The sequence below is a fragment of the Rattus norvegicus genome, chromosome X (assembly GCF_021556685.1).
Source record: "Rattus norvegicus strain SHRSP/BbbUtx chromosome X, alternate assembly SHRSP_T2T, whole genome shotgun sequence".
Lineage (NCBI taxonomy): Eukaryota > Metazoa > Chordata > Mammalia > Rodentia > Muridae > Rattus > Rattus norvegicus.
The window spans coordinates 70,816,302-70,834,514 of NC_141554.1; the positions used below are offsets into that span (position 1 = coordinate 70,816,302).

Sequence of the window (18,213 nt, forward strand, 5' to 3'; positions counted from 1 at the left end):
TTAATTAAATACAAAAATCGAACCAGAACAAGGATGAATGTAAAAGATAATGGTCACTGCAGATGCCTGCCCACAAAAAAATACTTAGCCTCAGTTATCTATTAACAACGTTTTAACCATCTGAAAGTCCTTGAAAATTAAATAATGAAAGGGCTAGAGAATAAGTTATGACAGTTGGTTTCCAATTTTATATCTTAATAGAAAATATCAATTTAAATATACTATAAGTAAATATAATAATTAATTTAAAGCACTATATAACTTTAAATCAAATATAATAAAAAGAACACAAGTATTGATGAATTCAACCAGAGGACCAAGAGAATAAATGGAAATAAACAGCCTCGGGGAATGGGAGTTTGGGAGATCCTCTAGAGAGTACCAGAGATGCGGGAGTTGAGACACTCTCAGGACTCATTGGGGCTGACCTAAACCAAAATGCCCAACATCAGGGACAGGGAACTCAAAGAGTCTACCTCTAGTAAATACACAGGGTCTCAAAGACAGGGTTACTAACCCACAGTTAAAATTCCTGACTCCGAATTTTTCATGTCTCAAAGAACTGCAGGGACAAAATTGGAAGAGACTAAAGGAAAGGTGGTTAAATGACGGTCCAACTTGGGATCCATCTCATGAGGATGACGGGGGTGAGGAGCAGCACCAAGGCCTGACAGCACTATGCTCTGATATGCTTACAGATGGGAGCCTGGCATGGATGATCTTAGAGAAACCCTACCAGCAGCTGACTGAGACAGAAGCAGATAATTACACCCAACTATTGGACTAAAGTTGGGGACTGCTATGTTTGAATTATGGGAAAGACTGAAGAAACTGAAAGAGAGAAATCCCATCGGAAAACCAGCTATCTCAACTAACCCAGACCCCAGGGGGCTCTCTGAGACTGAGCTACCAACAAGTAGCATACGCAGGTTGGTCTCAAGCTCCTGGCATATGTAACAGAGGTCAACCTGGTCTGGTCTCAGTGCAAGAAGATGCATGTAATCCTGGAGAACTTGAGGCCCCAGAGAAGGGAAAGGCCTAGTTGGGGACGGAGAGCACTCTCTTGGAGGTAAGGGAGTGGAGGATTGGGATGAGGTACTGTGGGAGGGGGACTGGCTGGGCAATGACAGGAATGTAAATAAAAAAGAATAGAAATAGAATGCACATATGGACAAGTTTGATTTATACAACTTGATCACAGTAAAAATCTTTTTTATGTATTTTTGCATTTTATTTGCAAATACTTTTATTACTTCTTTTAACATTTGAAATGTATATGTATATACATATATTCCTAAATATAGAAATACAACCTGCTCAAGTCAGTATAATATTACTTGTGCGTATGTTTTCAGTGCTGAAGATTTGGTATGGTTAACCACAAATGCCCTTCCTTGTCGAGAACTATGTCTTTGACTCTCACCACTCCTTATTTGTTTCCAGTTCTTTCTGTAGGATTGTGGTCTGTTGGGCTTTTCCTAGAGTAAAGTAACATGCATATTACTGTTGTCCTTGTTTACCACATATTAAAGCAGTTGTATTGGGAGAAGTGTATGGGACTATCTTCTGACATTCCTCAAAGACACAGTTCTTCCAGCATCATTTCTGATTCTCTGGCTCCTACAGTTATTGCACTGCCTCCTTCTTCTTTTTTTTTTTTTTTTTGGTTCTTTTTTTCGGAGCTGGGGACCGAACCCAGGGCCTTGCGCTTCCTAGGTAAGCACTCTACCACTGAGCTAAATCCCCAGCCCCCCCTTTTTTTTTAAAGATTGCCATAGCTATGCTAAAGCCAGATACAATGTGATCAGTTTTCAGATTCTCTTTTTTTGAAAGATTTTATTTATTTTTATTCATATGAGTACACTGTAACTGTCCTCAGAAGAGTGCATCGGATCCCATTACAGATGGTTGTGAGCCACCATGTGGTTGCTGGGATTTGAACTCAGGACCTCTGGAAGAGCAGTCAGTGCTCTTAACCGCTGAGCCATCTCCCCAGCCCCGCACTGCCTCTTTCATAACATGCCCTGGACCATAGTTGCAGGCATTGTACTGTAGATGAAACCTTTGGAACTGGGCTCTACAACTCTCTTTTGATTGGTTGTGGTTTTCTGAAGTGATTTCCTTCTGTCACAAAGAGAAGTTTCATTGATGATTAGTGAGGGCTACATCTATCTGTGGATATAAAGATGTTATAATTTTATAATGTAGTAGGGAGTATACTGATTTTATAAATTAATACTTATAGGTTTTCTCAAAATTCCTTGACATAGTAGCTCTGAGTAGTTGTCAGGATTTTCAGTACCAGGCTTTGTCTAGCAGTCTTTAAGTCCAATTAGAGTTGTACATGTCATGACTACACCTTTGGTGCTATCCTGCCATGCTTGTCTCTGTTATGGTTCATAGACATCATAGATGGGTAGGACTGTTGGTGGTTCTCTCCTTTAGAATCTTGCATGACTTTTGATACCATAAAAGTAGACGTCAGTGAGGGACACTTTCAGCTTAGTTCCAGCTCAGGGACTTCTGGGCCCTGCATTTGGAAATTCATGGTGACTTTAGCAATAAAGACAGACCTTCCACCTCCAGGGGTAACTAAGAGAAATAGCAACACCATACAATATTTTTGCAGTCTCTAACCAACAACTCTAAAGAGTTTCCTTTCTGATTTCAAGGATTTTGTTAGTTGGTCTTTGGCTCTTAGAGGGAGCATTGATTTCCCAGATAATAAATTTTTATTTATAATGTATATCAAATACAGATGTAAAAGTATTACAGGTAATTATTAGGTATATGGGTAATAGTAAGATTATGACATTTACAAACACTCTTTCTATTACTTTATCTTCCTCTTCTCCTAATTTTAACTTATACCCCTCCAAATATAGATACTTCCCTTTCTACATTTCCCTAAGATCACATGTACCATGTCATTCACCACCATATTGTTCCCCTTCCTACCATCCAGGAAATGGCCCCTTTTGACTTTCCTAGAATCTGCAGTTGTTTACAGGATAAGTATTCACATATGAAGATTTGGTGCATGGAACCTCTGATGAGAAAGAGTATGTGATGCTTGTCTTTCTAAGTCAGGATTACTTCATTCAATGTGATTTTTGCTATTTTCCTCCATTTACCTGCACATTTCTTGATTTCAGTTTCCCTTATGGCTTTTTGAATAATATTCCATAGAGTATATGTACCACATGTACAAATATTTTAATAAGAATTTTTGAATCTATGATCATTAGGGAAATAACCTAGCCTTTTACTTTTCTTGTTTCTTTGTCTAGTTTTAGTATAAATCTAATTGAGCTTCCTCAAAAGAATATGAAGTATTTCTTTTCTATTGGAGTAATTTGTTGATGTTAGTTCTTCTTTAAAGGTCTATAACAATTTGCTGATATGTCTTCTAGACCTAATCTATTTTGAATTGGGAGATTTTTGTTTCATTTCTACTTCTATCTCATTGGTAGATCATATGTATAAAAATTCCAACAAATTCATTTATTTACTTTAGGTTTTCCAGTTTAGTGGAGCATAGATTTTTAAAGTATACCTATGTGATTCTCTGAATTTCCTTAATATCTATTGTAATGTCTCCCTTTTTATCTCTGATGTTATTAATTTGGATCTTCTCTATTCTCTTATGGTTAATTTGGCTAAAGGCTTATCAATGTTTTTAATCTTATCAAAGAATCAACCCTTCATTATCCTTTGTACTCTTTTGTTATTTCTATTTAATAATATTTCAGGCTTAACATTTGTTATATTCTTTTTGTACACATTTTTGTGTTGTTTGCTTGTATTTTTTAAAAGCTTTTGAGCAAGACATTAAGTTCTTATGTTATATCTACATAATTTATATGTAGGGCTATTAATATCCTATCATCCAGTTTTATTATATAATCACTTTATGCTATAAATTTTCCTATTAAGACTGACTTCATTGTATTCCATTAATTTTGGCATGTTTTGTTTTCATTTTCACTTAGTTCCAGAATTTACAATATTTCCCTCTTAATTTCATCAGTAGTGTCTTGCTTAGCCTGTTTGCATTTGTGTACATTCTGCATTTCTGTTGTTGAAAGTTTTAGACCTTGTGGTCAGTCGTATGTTATTTCAACTTGTCTTAAATTGGCTGAGACTTGCTTTGTGTTCTCATATATAATTGGTTTTGGAGAATACATCACAAGCTGCTATGAAGAAATTGTGCTCTTTTATATTAAGATGGAATGCTCTGTACATGTCTGTTAAATCTATTTGATATATGGTATGTATTTGATTCATAAATGTTTAAAATGTTAATATCCTCCTGGTGGACTTTTCCTTTAATAAGCACAAAATGTCTTACTCCACCTCTCTTGTTTGGCTTTTGGTTTGAAATATAGTTTTGTCATATAGCAATTGAGAGATGAACAATTTATTTGTTCTATATAGTGCCATCATAGCCCATCATTGAGAAAAGCCAACACAGGGACTGAAGCAAAGCTGGAAACTGGAGGCAGAAACTGATGCAGAAATTATGGAAGAGAGCTGCTTGCACTCGAGACATTTCTCACCTTGCTAACTTTATACAACTCAGGGATTCATGCCTTGGGCTGCACCACCCAATCTGAGTGTACATCAACCATTTATCAAGAAAACACCCTCTAGAATTTACTGGAGCAAATACTACGTGGCTATTTTATTCAATCAAGGTACTTCTTCCTACATGATTCCAAGTCAAATTGGCATGTCAAGTTGACAAAAATAATATAAACTTATCAACAAAATTGACCCCTTGTCAATTTGACAAAAAGAAATAACTATTTCTCCTTTGTTTCACTACAGAATTTATGTTAATGATATGTATGTTACATTATAACTTTGTAAGTCTTAAAGTCTTCAAAAGTTCAGTTTCTTTAAAATTTTCAAAGTTGCTTTAAATTCTCAGTCTTCTTAATGTGGACACCTTTAAAATAAATGTAAGACAGATGACCCAGGGCACAAAGAATTCAATCACACTAAAGGAAAACCAATCTCCAACCATGTAAAGAGCTCATTTCCAGAAGGCAGAGATCCACTTACAGTCCTTTGGGCTTTTTGTGTCTTGGGGCACTCTATCTTTTAGGCTATTCCATCGGTACCAGTTAATTTTTGTTTCCTAGGCTCATGTTAGTTGCACCTGCTGATGTCTTTGGCAATTTGTCCAACATTCCTGGCCTTTCCAATATGAAGGCTACACCTTGAACCAATATCCATATGTAGGAACTTTACAGGGACTGTGGCTCTGCTTCATCATGCTAAACCTCAGATTTTCTCTTTGAGCTCTTCAAATCCTAGCGCCACAGTAAAACTGAAACCATATCTTTCTATGATGGCCTTTTTCTCATGGAGTCCAATCTTGATATATTTTGCCAACTCTCAGATTCTCCTCATCACCTTTTTTTAAAATTTATTAAATATATTTCTTTACTTATATTTCAAATGTTATTCCCATTCCTGGTTTCCTGTCCATAAGCCCCCATACCCCCCCTCACCCATACAGGTATTCCCCCTACACATCTCCCTTATTGCCCACTCATATTCCCCTGCACTAGCCGTCCAACCTTGCAGGACCAAGAGCTTCCCCTTCCCTTGGTGCCCCAACAAGGCTATTCTCTGCTACATATGCAGTTGGAGCCCTGGGTCAGTCCATATATAGACATTGGACATTCCACTACATGAAGACCCAGCAATACCCCTCTTGGGCATATACTCAAAAATGCTCCAACATACAACATGCTCCACTATGTTCATAGCAGCCTTATTTATTCCAAAAGCTGGAAAGAAGCTAGATGCCCTTCAACAGAGGGATGGATTCAAAAAATGTGGTACACCTACACAATGGAGTACTACTCAGCTATCAAAAACAATGACTTCATGAAATTCATAGGCAAATGGAATGAACTAGAAAATATCCTCATCAACTTTTTAATGTTGTGTTATCTACTGCAATGGCCTCTCCTGATCTCGTATTGCAAAGTCAACTGCTCTCCAGAATAATTTCATATCTGAATCTCTTATGCTACCAAAATTGTAACACATAGGAGATTCTTACACATTCATCAAGTTCAACTAACACTTTGAGATGCAGCATTATCCTCCTCTGAACCAAAGGTTCCATGTGCTAATCCTGAGGAAATACTTCCTAGATTTCTTCTCATTGAGGTTTATCTGATGTTATTAAGAGATAATTTTTCATTCCCGACTAACCAGCATCAAATTCACAGTAAAGCAAAATTTAACCTTAGTTGTTCTGGTCTCTCATTAATCACAATTGAATTTTCACAGCTTGCTGACCAGATGCTACACAAATTCAAAATATCACATGAACAGCACTCATTGAATCTTCAAGTCATTATCAAACTTTCCTCTGAAATTTCACAAGCCAGGTCTCCATCATCAGTGTAGCCCTTATTGTTCCTATCTTCTAATACCTAAAAGCAGCTCACTAAAGTCCAAGATATTGGTGGGCTTCCCAGGGCACATTCCAAATGCTTTTGTGTTCTCCCAAGAGCATCAAGTCAGGTCTGACACAAAGTTGCCTCGTGATCCTGATACCAATTTCTTTATCTGATTTCTGTCATTATGATAAAGCAGCCTATGGAAGAAACACTTCATGTGGTTTACACCTCATGATCAATGCCCACCAGGGAAGGAAGGAGAAACTGAAGCACAGGCAATGTAGGAATGCCACTTTCTGGGTTGCTTTCCATGGCTCGTTTACTTTGTTTTAATAGTGCAACTTAGAAATAATTGTGCAGTGGCAGCACCACTCACAGTGGACTGGCTGCTCTTACATCAGACATTAGTCAAGAAAATTCCCCCATAGATTTTGCTACAGACCAATTTTATGGAAAAATTTTCTCAATTCGAATTTCCTATTTGTAGATGATCCCAGGTTGTTCCCATCTGCTTCAGGAGGAAGCCTCTTTAATGATGACTAAAGCAGGCACTGATCAATCTGTGAGTCACTTTCTTGTTAATTATTTTTTTTTAGTCCAAGAGTATTTGACTTTACACTAGGACTCTGGGTTATCTGATTCTCTGGTTCCTGGTCACCAAAGAAATGTCAGGTACTGGTGCCTTTTCTTGGAGTGGGTCCATAAGTCAAATAAGACATTGGTTAGTTATTTTTATAAGGTTTGAGGCACCTTTGTTCTAGCATATTTTTCACACTGAAAAATTATAATTAAAGGTGGGTTATAAAATATGAATGCTTCACTCTTTCTTTAAAAGGGGAACAAGAATACCCTTGGCAGGGAATAGGAAGGCAAAGTTTAGAACAGAGGCAGAAGGAACACCCATTCAGAGCCTGCCCCACATGTGGCCCATACATATACAGCCACCAAACTAGATAAGATGGATGAAGCAAAGAAGTGCAGGCCGACAGGAGCCGGATGTAGATCTCTCCTGAGAGACACAGCCAGAATACAGCAAATACATAGGCGAATGCCAGCAGCAAACCAGAACTGAGAATGGGAGCCCCGTTGAAGGAATCAGAGAAAGGACTGGAAGAGCTTGAAGGGGCTTGAGACCCCATATGAACAACAATGCCAAGCAACCAGAGCTTCCAGGGACTAAGCCACTACCCAAAGACTGTACATGGACTGACCCTGGGCTCCAACCTCATAGGTAGCAATGAATAGCCTAGTAAGAGCACCAGTGGAAGGGGAAGTCCTTGGTCCAGCCAAGACTGAACCCCCAGTGAACGTGATTGTTGGGGGGAGGGCGGTAATGGTGGAGGGGAACACCCATAGAGTTAGGGGGATGTTGGCCTGGAAACTGGGAAGGGGAATAACAATCGAAATGTAAATAAGAAATACTCAAGTTAAAGATAAAATTCACAAGACATCAAGTCCAATGGTAGAATACTCACCCCAACCAGCTAGACAAAATTTAAGGACATAATTTCGAATGTATGTGTTGAAGACTTTGACTAAAGCAAAGTACATGTGGACTGCTTCCAGGCCCATCTAAGTCAAAGACAGGAGCAGAAAGTAATGAAGTACCACTGCAGCTGTGATAGAGTCCTTCTTTCTGAAATGATGTCAGCCAGGAATTAACCAGAAATGCTAGGTTGAGCATCAGTAATGCTGTGCACAGGTTGATCAGGATTTTGGAAGGATAATCTTTTCGAAGTTTGCTTTAAAACAAATGTTAGTCCAGACAGGGTTTCCCTTTCAAATTCAGCATTGCCACATCTAATCTAGATAGTAAGAGCTGTGCCTTAGGGGCTCATAAGTCTCCTTGCTGCAATCTATGAGCCTTAGAGTGGCTCTGTTTTCTTGTGAACACTTTCTTCTGATACTTTAAGTTTGTCATCCTGGTGGGTTCCCAGCCATACAATTCTAGGGTTTGGATATTTTGTTTAATCGGTTGTTTGGTTAGTTTTCAATTGTTAATAAAATTAAATTAGTTGCCCATTTTAAAAAAATAAAACTTCATGTTGAACACAAAAAACATAAATAAATAAAAGTGGGTTATTTTTTAGCCTGGAAGGGTGTTTATATTTCTCTTTTGGTATCCTGAAGAGTACTTTTCCATATCAAAGATATTATAACTGGGGATCAAAAATTCTATGTAAGCACAAACTTGATCACTCCTTGTTAAGTAAGCTATGTCTGTGTGTCTTTAGCAATGGGGCTTGCTCATAATCTATAGTTTTAGCAACAGACTAGACTGTTTGGGATTTCCATCGTACCCCTTTGGCCAACAAATCAATTGGATTTAACCCAGTCTCAGTACTGGGAGCTTCATTTGGTGACAGGAGATGGCCAGCTGGGACTCCATCTCCTCATTATTTGGAGCCTTCATTCGGATTGAAAGGCACAGAAATTTTCAACAAAATCATAGAAGAATACTTCCTTAATCAAAAGAAAGAGATGCCTATTAAGGTAGAAGAAGCATACAGAACATAAACGAATATACATTCTTCTCTAAAATTGAGCACATTCTCAGAGACAAAGCAAGTCTCAACAGATACAATAAAATTGAAATTAATACTCTGCCTCCTGTCTGATTACCCTATGGACTAATGCTGGATATCACCATTCCCAATTTAAAGTTGTACCACAGAGATATAGTAGTAAAAATAGCAATGGTATTCGCACAAAACAGATACATTGATAATTGATATCTAATTGAAGTTCCACACATAAATCCACACACCTATGATCACTTGATTTTTGAAAAAGAAATATGTAAAAAAAAAAAAGACAGCACCTTCAGCACTGGAAAAAAGACAGCATCTCCAGTTAATGGTTCTTGTCCAACTGGTTGGCTGCATTTAGAACAATGCAAATAGGTCCATACGTATCACCCTGCATAAAATTCAACTCTAAATGAATCATAGACCTCAATATCAAACCAGATATACTGAACCTCATAGAAGAGAATGTGGGAAATAACTCATCAGTACAAGAGGTATTACTAAACAGAAGATCGCCAGCACAGGCACTAAGATAAACCATTAATAAATTAGAACATATGAAATTGACAAGCTTCTGCACAGCAAACGACACTGCCATCTAGATAAAGTAGAAGTCTGCCAAATGAGAAAGATTTTTACCAATTACACGGGCTAAAATCCAAAATACACAAGGATCTCAAAGAGTTAGATACCTAGAGAACAAATAACCCAATTAATAAACAGGGTATAAATCTAAACAAAAAAATCTCAAAAAAAGAAACTCAAATGGCTGAGAAACACTTAAAGAAATGTTCACCATGATCAAGCATCAGGGAAATTCAAAACATACTTTGAGATTTCATCTTAAGCCTATCAAAATTGAATTGCTATGATCAATAAACCAAGTGACAGCTCAGGCTCTTAAGAAGTGGACTAAGGAGATTGTTGCTGGTGGGAATACAAACCTTTACAGACACTGTGGAAGGCAGTATCTTAGTTCTTCAGGAAGCTGGGAATTAGATACATCTTGAGATCCAGCTATACCACTCTTGGGTATATATCCAAAGGACAAATCATACTACTCCGTATTATTGATTAACCATGCTCATTGGTGCTCTAATCATAACAGCCAGAATTGGAAACCATTTAGATGTCCTGAAACAGAATAATGTAATATATATATACATATAGTGTAATATATATATATATATATATATATATATATATATATATCTGTGTGTGATGTGTGTGTAGATAGATAGATATTATGTGATATGATATAACATGATATGATATGATATGATATATGATATGATATGATATTATACAGTTACACAATGGAGTATTACTCAGTTGTTTAAAAAATGACATGATGAACTTTTCAGGTAAATGGATGGAACTAGAAAAAAATCTTGCGTGAAGTAACCGAGACCCAGAAAGACAAGTATGTTTGTATTCACTTGTAAGTGGATATTAGCTGTAAAGTCAATGATAACCAAACTATAATCTATAGAATTACAGAGCTTATGTATAGAGTAAGGGATAGAGGGCATATATATTTTATTAAGAAAGGAACCTAGGATAGTTATGGATAGGTTCGTAAAGCGAAACATGAGGATAAAGTGGGGAGGGGAAAAAGAAAGTTAAATGAGAGATAGACTATTAGGAGAGACAGCTAAAACTAAGGGTCCTTTGAAGTGTAGTATAGAACCCTAAAATGTAAACAAATATGAAGGTGATCTAAATGCAATTGCCAATAATGAAGAAAACAAAGCTCCACATGGTCATTTCATCTCACCAAAAGAAGCTTCCAGTGCCAGAATTGGGTTACTTCTAACTAGATGTTGTCCAAAGGGGTCCCAAGAGGAATCGATAAATAACTCAGACTGTTATCAAGATTATAGGTTGTTCTCCACACATGACAGCAGGGCCCCATTGCTGAATACAACATTTACACATCTCATTGAACATGCAGAAGTTGAGATTACTTTAAAATAAACAAAACAAATGTATTTTTATTTATGCATATATATGTATACACATCTTATACACAGAGAGAGTATATTAGGGTTTCTATAGCTGTAATAAAGCAACATGACCCACCAAGTTAGGGAGGAAAAATTTATTCAACTTTTACTTCCACACTTCTATTCACCACCAAAGGAAGTCGGTATTGGAATTGAAAAAGGTCAGGAACCTGGAAGTAGGAGCTGACACTGGAAGTAGGAGCCATGCTGCTAATTGGCTTGCTTCCCCTGGCTTGTTCAGCTTACTATCTTACAGAACGCTGAAGCATCAACCCAGTGATGGCACCACCCACAATGAGTTGGACTCTCCCTCATTGATCACTAATTTAGAGAATGCCTTACAGCTAGATCTCATAGAGTCATTTCCTCAACTGAGTCTCCTTCCTCTCTGATGACTCTACCTTACATCAAATTGACACAAAACCAGCCAACACACACACACACACACACACACACACACACACACACACACACCACAACACACACACACAGGGAGATAGACAGACAGACAGACAGACAGAGACAGACAGAGACAGAGAGACAAAAATAGAGAGAAGAGAAAGAGAAAGACACATGGTGTGTGCTCCCCTGTGAGCCATGAGATATCTAACAAAAATCCCAGTGTCAGGCATCACTCAGATTGTTGGCCTGCAGAATACATGAGACTCCCACAACAATATGATCAATTGACATTAACCCTGTTTTCATTATAGAAGTTGAAGGTAAGACCCTATTGCAGGTGCACAACACTCATGCTAGACTCATGAATCCATCTAGCAATATTCTGCAAGTCTCCTCTCTGAGTGTTGGAATGTGCTATGGAAGCTGCCAAGGAAAAGATCAGTCACTAGTCCTCCCTAACTATAATTCCATTTTAGTAAGTGTGCTGTCAAAGTAAGTAGTATTTCTTGATTTCAGGAAATATTGGATGATCTTTCAATATACATTCTTATTTCTTATATTTTCGTTTTCCTTTTCTGAATGCTGCATAATTAACTATATATATATATATATATACACACACTAAGGATTAAGAATTAATTGTGTGTGTGTGTGTGTGTGTGTGTGTGTGTGTGTGTGTGTGTGTATTCAAGGACAACACAAGATTTGGACTCATAGGGGCATACAGACTGAACAACCAACAAAAGAGCATGCATGGGTTGGAATTCTGCCTACTACACAGATGTAGCAGATATGCAGCTTTGTCTTCATGTGGGTCCCCTAACAATTAAAGTGTGGAGCTGTCTCTCACTCTGTTGCCTGCCTTGAATCTCCTTCCCCTACCTGGGTTCCCTTGTCTGGCCTCAGTGGAAGAGGATGCACTTAGTCCTTTTGTGACTCAATAGTCAGTGTGAGTTTGTACCCATTGGGAGCCTCCCATTCTCTAAGAAACAGGGTATGGGTGAATGGAAGTATGAGGGAGTGGGCATGAGGATGGGACTACAGTGAGAGCATGGAATGGGCTATAATCAGGCTGGAAATTGAATAAATAAATAGGAAAAATTACAAAACAAAAAATCAAAAGAATCCCTGCATTTCATCTAATTTAATCTATTTCCAATTAAAAAGAAATGCTACTTAAAATTTTTAGGGAATGTTAAAGTGAAACACAAGTCTCATATTTATTCTATGAATGTGCTTGAGAAGATATATCTTCAAATTATATATTGAAAAAGAGAGAGTTGACTGAAGAGAAAATCTAAACTAAGAGTACGAGGATTAGAAAAGTATTATTTTTAAGTACTATTTTTGGTATATTTTTAAAAGCCTCATCATTTGGCAGGTGGTTTGTTTTTTTTTTTTGCTCCATAAGAATATGAACATTTAAAACTATGTATGGAAAAAGAGATGTACCCAATAATTTGGAGAGGGAGAATTGAAAATTTATTTCTGTGAGGATCTGTGAAAGACACGGTTTAAGACCAGGCAAAGATATTTTTATTTTTATCCTTTTCACATGAACTTGACTAATCTTTATTGTCAACTTGACAAGACCTATATTCTTGGAATCAGTCTTTTGAGCATCCTTCTATGTTTGCTAAACCAAGAAGAAAAGGTGCCATTATAAATAAGGGAAATAAATGAATGGAGTATTCGCATTTCATCTGCATGTTTCCTGACTATATATACATGACACACTTCCTTAAGCTCTTGACATCACGATGTTCCAATCATTATGAACTCTACTCTCAAGAGCCAAAATCCTTCCTCCCTCCCTCCCTTCCTCCCTCCTTGAGGTGCTTGTTGTCAGGTATTTGTTCAGAACAATGAGAAAAATGAGTAATACACTTGTGAAGGTTGCACATAACACCTACATTTTAGGATTACTGAAGAGTGGAAACAAACAAGGGAGTGAGGCAGACAGGAGAAAGAGGAAGATCTGAGGTATGCGTGGGAGGGAGATGATGGAAAAAAGAATAAAAACCATAACGCTTTTCCACTGAATCACAGCACAGACTTTTATCTCTATATTAAAGCTAATAAAATTTAACAATATTTATGAACACATAATATGTGACTCTCAGCTAATGGGATATCCCTTCAGAAAGGCACATCTGAAATGAAGAACCAATTGAAGGACTCTGGAGAAAGCTATCATAAGGCTACAGTCTATGAACAGGCTAACAAAAGAGTAGGTATGTAAAAAGTGTTCAGGAGATCAACACAAGCAACAGGACTAGTAAGAGGACACAATCTTACAGAAAACTGCCCTGGGCCAAGATCTGAGGCTTCAACCTCATAATTTTCACGCTTTGGAGTCCCCTCTCTTTGTTCTAACCCTGGAGAACAGAAAGAATCTTAGTCAAGATAGCTCCCATGAACTGTGGAAATGCTTGATAGAGGCTTATAGCCATATTCTAGTCATGAAGCAAATGGAGAAATGTGCGACATTAATTCCTGTATCATTGCTATGGTTCCCATTAAGGACCACCATAGAAGTACCAGACATCACTGTGTTATTATTTCTTTGTGCCTTGAAGAACTACAAAAACAGGAAGAGCTCTGTAAAAAGTTCACGAGTAGTAATTGTGAAACTAATTTTGCACACAGTACATGAAGCAGCTAATTTTGCTATTTTTGTTTTTCTTGTTTGTTGTGATTTCTGCTAATCATTTTAAGTGTCTTTAATTAATGATACATTTTCATTGGACATTTTCCTCTGAGCTTTTAAGGCAGAGGACATACTTCTAAAAATCAAATAACTAAATAATAAATAAAGTGCTGAGTGGTAAAGTGACCCTCAGATGAAGTAATAGAAATGCAAACCCAAATGAAGAAAATGTGCCTGTTCATCATCATTGACACCTGGGAGGAAGGACCTTCCATCATAAGCCCTTAACAGCAGTGGTGCCTGCCCATATTGTGGCCTTAAATCCAGGGCACCTTAAGATATACTCAACTTGGCCCCAGAACAAGGGTTTTAACAGTTTGATGGATTGAACAAAGTTTTGTTTTCACTTACCTAGATGCAAAGTGTCCTTTCATGGCTTAAGATTCTGAGTGCCAAAAGACATTGGATGGATATAGGGGGATGATGTAGTTGAAAAGTACAGTGAACTTGATTCAGGTCTGAAAAATGAACCCTGAACTTCCCCTCTATAAACCCCTGTTCAGCCCTCAGAAATATGATAAAACATACATTCCCTGTCTGCTTGCAGTCTCTTATTGAGTAAGAGAGACTGTCAGAAAACTAGACAGGTGTAATAGTGATTAGTATGGGAAAGAAGGAGAGAGCTCAACTGGGAGTGGTAGTATAGAACCAGGACTTAAGAGATCAGTTAAGAAGATATTGCCATGGACAGCAGAGGATCAGTGAAGGATCATTAAGTACTGACAAATATATTTTGTTATTGCTTACTTGACGCTCTGATCCTCAACATGTGGCAGACACAACCTGAGATATACACATCTTAAATCCAATTTACATGAAGGAACTATACCAGACCCTAAAATATTAGACTTGGTAAATATTTTCTGTGTCTTCTAGATATTTGATAGGTAAGAAGAAGAAAAGAGATGGAACACTGTAATATAACATAAAACATGGAAATCTATAAATGTCCATTCAATTTTCACTTAGAATACAAAGTATTGCATTTAAGTCTGACATTTCAAGCATCGTTTGTGCTGATCCTCCCTTGCCTTCCATTCACATGCACTTTATACACTTACCCTTCTACTGTCGTGTCATATGTGCTGCATTGCTCCCCTTACTCAACACATCTTTTATCCTTATCATGGTCCTCTTTTTGGTTCAATGACCTTTGTCACCTATACCCTTACTTTTAAAAATTCATTCATCTCTTTAATTATACACTCTGAACTTCATTCATCTGTTGGTTGCTATCTAGGCTGGCTGCACTTAATTTGTGAATAAAGCAGCAATCAGCAGAAATGGTGTCGCTGTGGGAGGATAGAGTCATTTGTATATGTGTCTTGAAGGGATGTAGCTGGGTCTAATTTTAGTTTGTAAAGAACAAAGCATATTGAGTTTCATAATGGCTGCATAAGTTTATATTCTCTCCAACTCTGAATAAGGACGGGTTCCATTTTCATTACCTCTTCCCTAGATTTTTGTCAGTTTTAGTGTGTTTGTGTGTGTTGTTGTCGTTTCTGGTTTTTGTTTGATTGCTTGTTCATTGTTTCTGAGACAGTTTCATGTACCTTGAGTTTATTTATAACATGCACTATAGCTAATGTTGCCCTTGAACTCTAGTAATCCTGCCTCCACTTTCCATGACTGGATTGTAGTCATGAGTATAAATGTAGATTTTTACTGCGACGAGACTCAATCTCAAGTAGATTTAGTTTGCATTTTTCTAATACTGCAGAATGATCAACACATTAAAAACATACCTATTGTCTAATTGTGTTTCTTTGAAAATTGTCTCCAGTTTATTATCCCATTTTTTATTTGGCAGGGATTTTTTTGGTGTTTCAATTTTACTGATGTTTATAGATTCTAGATATGAATCATCTTTCTAAAGAATAGCTGGGAAAGAGTTTTCTCCTAATCTATAGGGTATGTGTTTGTTGTGCTGACATTTTTATTTGCTGTGCATAAAAATTTTACTTTCACATAACTCCATTGTTAATTCATGAGCCTGTTTTCTCTTTTAGAGTCTTTCTTGTTCATAAAGTTCCTGCATATGTTTGAATCTTCAAGTATTACTCCTATGTTTGTATTAAGCAGCTTCAACATTTCAGTCTTTAAATTCGGGTCCTTAAAACATTTTTAAATTTACTTTCTTGGGTAAATGAAATGGATCTCATTTCATTCTGTGTCTGGATACCCTATTATTTATTTATTTATTTATTTATTTATTTATTTATTTATTTACTCACTATACATCCTGATCACTGTCCCTCTTCCCATAGTCCCACCTCCCAAACTACCTCCCCTTCTCCTCTAAGAGACTGGAGGATTCCACTCCCCAGTGTCTTCCACCCTGGCCCATCAAGTTTCTGCAGAGCTATGTGCATCTTCTCCGATTGAGGCCAGGCAGGACACCAAAGTTAGGTGAATGGATTCCATAGACAGGCAATAGGTTTAGGGATAATCCCTGCTCCAGGTGTGGGAAGATACATGAGAAGAAAAAGATGCACATATGCTACATGTGTGCAAGGAGGTTCTATGTGTAGCCAGTGTATGCTCTATAGTTGATGGTTCAGTCTCTGAGAGCCTTAAGAGTCTAGGTTGATTCTCTTGGTCTCCTTGTGGAGTTCCTATTCCATTCATTGCCCTCACTCCTTCTCCTCACTCTTCCATAAGAGGCACCAAGCTCCATTCAAAGTTTGGCTGTGAGTACCTGCATCTGTCTGAGTCAGCTTTTGGTAAGAGGCTCTCAGAGGACAGCCATGCCAGGCTTCTGTCTGCAAGCATCTCTTGGCATCAGCAATAGTGTTCAAGTTTAGTGTCTGCAAAAGAAATGGATCAGACAGTGGGGAGGTCTTTAGGTGCCATTTACTTCAGCCTCTGCTCCATTTTTGTCCCTGTTTTTCCTTTAAGCAGAGACAATTCTGGATGAATAAAATTTAGATGGATGGGTAGCCCCATCCCTATACTTGTGGCCATGTCTATCTACTGGAGGTGATCTCTGCAGGTTCTATCTCCATGATGCTGTGTATTTTGACTAATTTCATCCCCATTGGGTCCAGGGAGGCTTTTTCATCCCTAGCATCTGTGTCTTTCCAATGGTTCCCCAAGTTCCCTACCCTGAAGTGCTACTTATTCATATTCTTTATCCTGGCCCTCTGGACTTCTCTGCTGTCTCTTCCTATACTTAGTCCTGTCCCCATCCCCATTCTGCTCCCCCTCCCTTCTACCAAACAGATTCCTGCTAACTTCTGCCTCCCATTATTAATTCTAAGTGGGTTGAAAGCATCAGTACTTTGAACTTTCTACATGTTAAGCTTCAAGTGGTCTTTGAGTGATCGTAGGTATTCTGGCTTCTGGCCTAATATCCACTTACCATTGAGTACATATCATGTATGTCCTTTTGAGTCTGGGTTAAATCACTCAAGATGATATTTGTCTAGTGCCATCTATTTGTCTGCAAAAAAAATTGGAAGTTATTATTTTGAATAGCTGACTAGTAGTCCATTGTGGTAAATATACCACATTTTCTGTATACATTCTTCCATTGAAGGACCTCTAAGTCACTTCCTGCTTTTCACTGTTATAAATAAGGATACTATGAACTTAGTGGAGCATGTGACCTTGTTATATGTTGGAGAATCTTTTGGGTATATGCCCAGGAGTGGTATAGCTAGGTCCTCAGGTAGTTCAATGTCCAATTTTCTGAGGAACCTCCAGACTGATTTCCAGAATGGTTTTACCAGTCTGCAATCCCACCAACAATGGAGGAGTGTTCCTCTTTCTCCACATCCTCGCCAGCATCTGCTGTCACCTGAGTTTTTTGTCTTAGCTATTCTGATTGGTGTGAGGTGGTGGTGGTATCACAGGGTTGTTTTTATTTTTATTTTTTGGGGGGGTAGGGAAATATTTTTGATTAACATTTCAAATGTTATTCCCTTTCCCAGTTTCCTGTCCATAAGCCCCCTATCCCCTCTCACTCCCTTTCATCTGTAAGAGTGTTCCCCCATCCACCCCCTTCCCATCCCTCTCCCCGACATTCCCTTACACTGGGGGTCCAACCTTGGCAAGACCAAGGGTTTCTCCTTCTTTTGATGCCGAACAAGGCCATCCTCTGCTACATATGCATTTGGAGCCCTGGGTCAGTCCATGGATAG

General features: G+C 37.9%; 2 long non-coding RNA genes across 6 annotated transcripts in view; one reads left to right on the forward strand and one right to left on the reverse strand.

Annotated features, from left to right (window-relative positions):
* The window catches only part of LOC147998251 (uncharacterized), a 120,810-nt gene that overhangs the window by 47,525 nt on the left and 55,072 nt on the right, over nt 1-18,213 (reverse strand). The window contains exons 3-4 of the long non-coding RNA XR_015646572.1: nt 17,433-17,513; nt 16,770-16,878 (exon numbers count right to left, since the gene is read on the reverse strand). This is a non-coding gene — a long non-coding RNA (uncharacterized LOC147998251). The remainder of the gene's footprint in view (nt 1-16,769; nt 16,879-17,432; nt 17,514-18,213) is intronic.
* The window catches only part of LOC147998252 (uncharacterized), a 177,582-nt gene that overhangs the window by 43,069 nt on the left and 116,300 nt on the right, over nt 1-18,213 (forward strand). For 4 of the 5 annotated variants that reach the window (XR_015646567.1, XR_015646568.1, XR_015646569.1 and 1 more), the window contains exon 2: nt 699-1,069. This is a non-coding gene — a long non-coding RNA (uncharacterized LOC147998252). Of the gene's footprint in view, nt 1-698; nt 1,070-4,437; nt 4,698-6,912; nt 6,988-18,213 lie in introns of all 5 variants that reach the window. The other variant, XR_015646570.1, reaches the window with a different exon arrangement.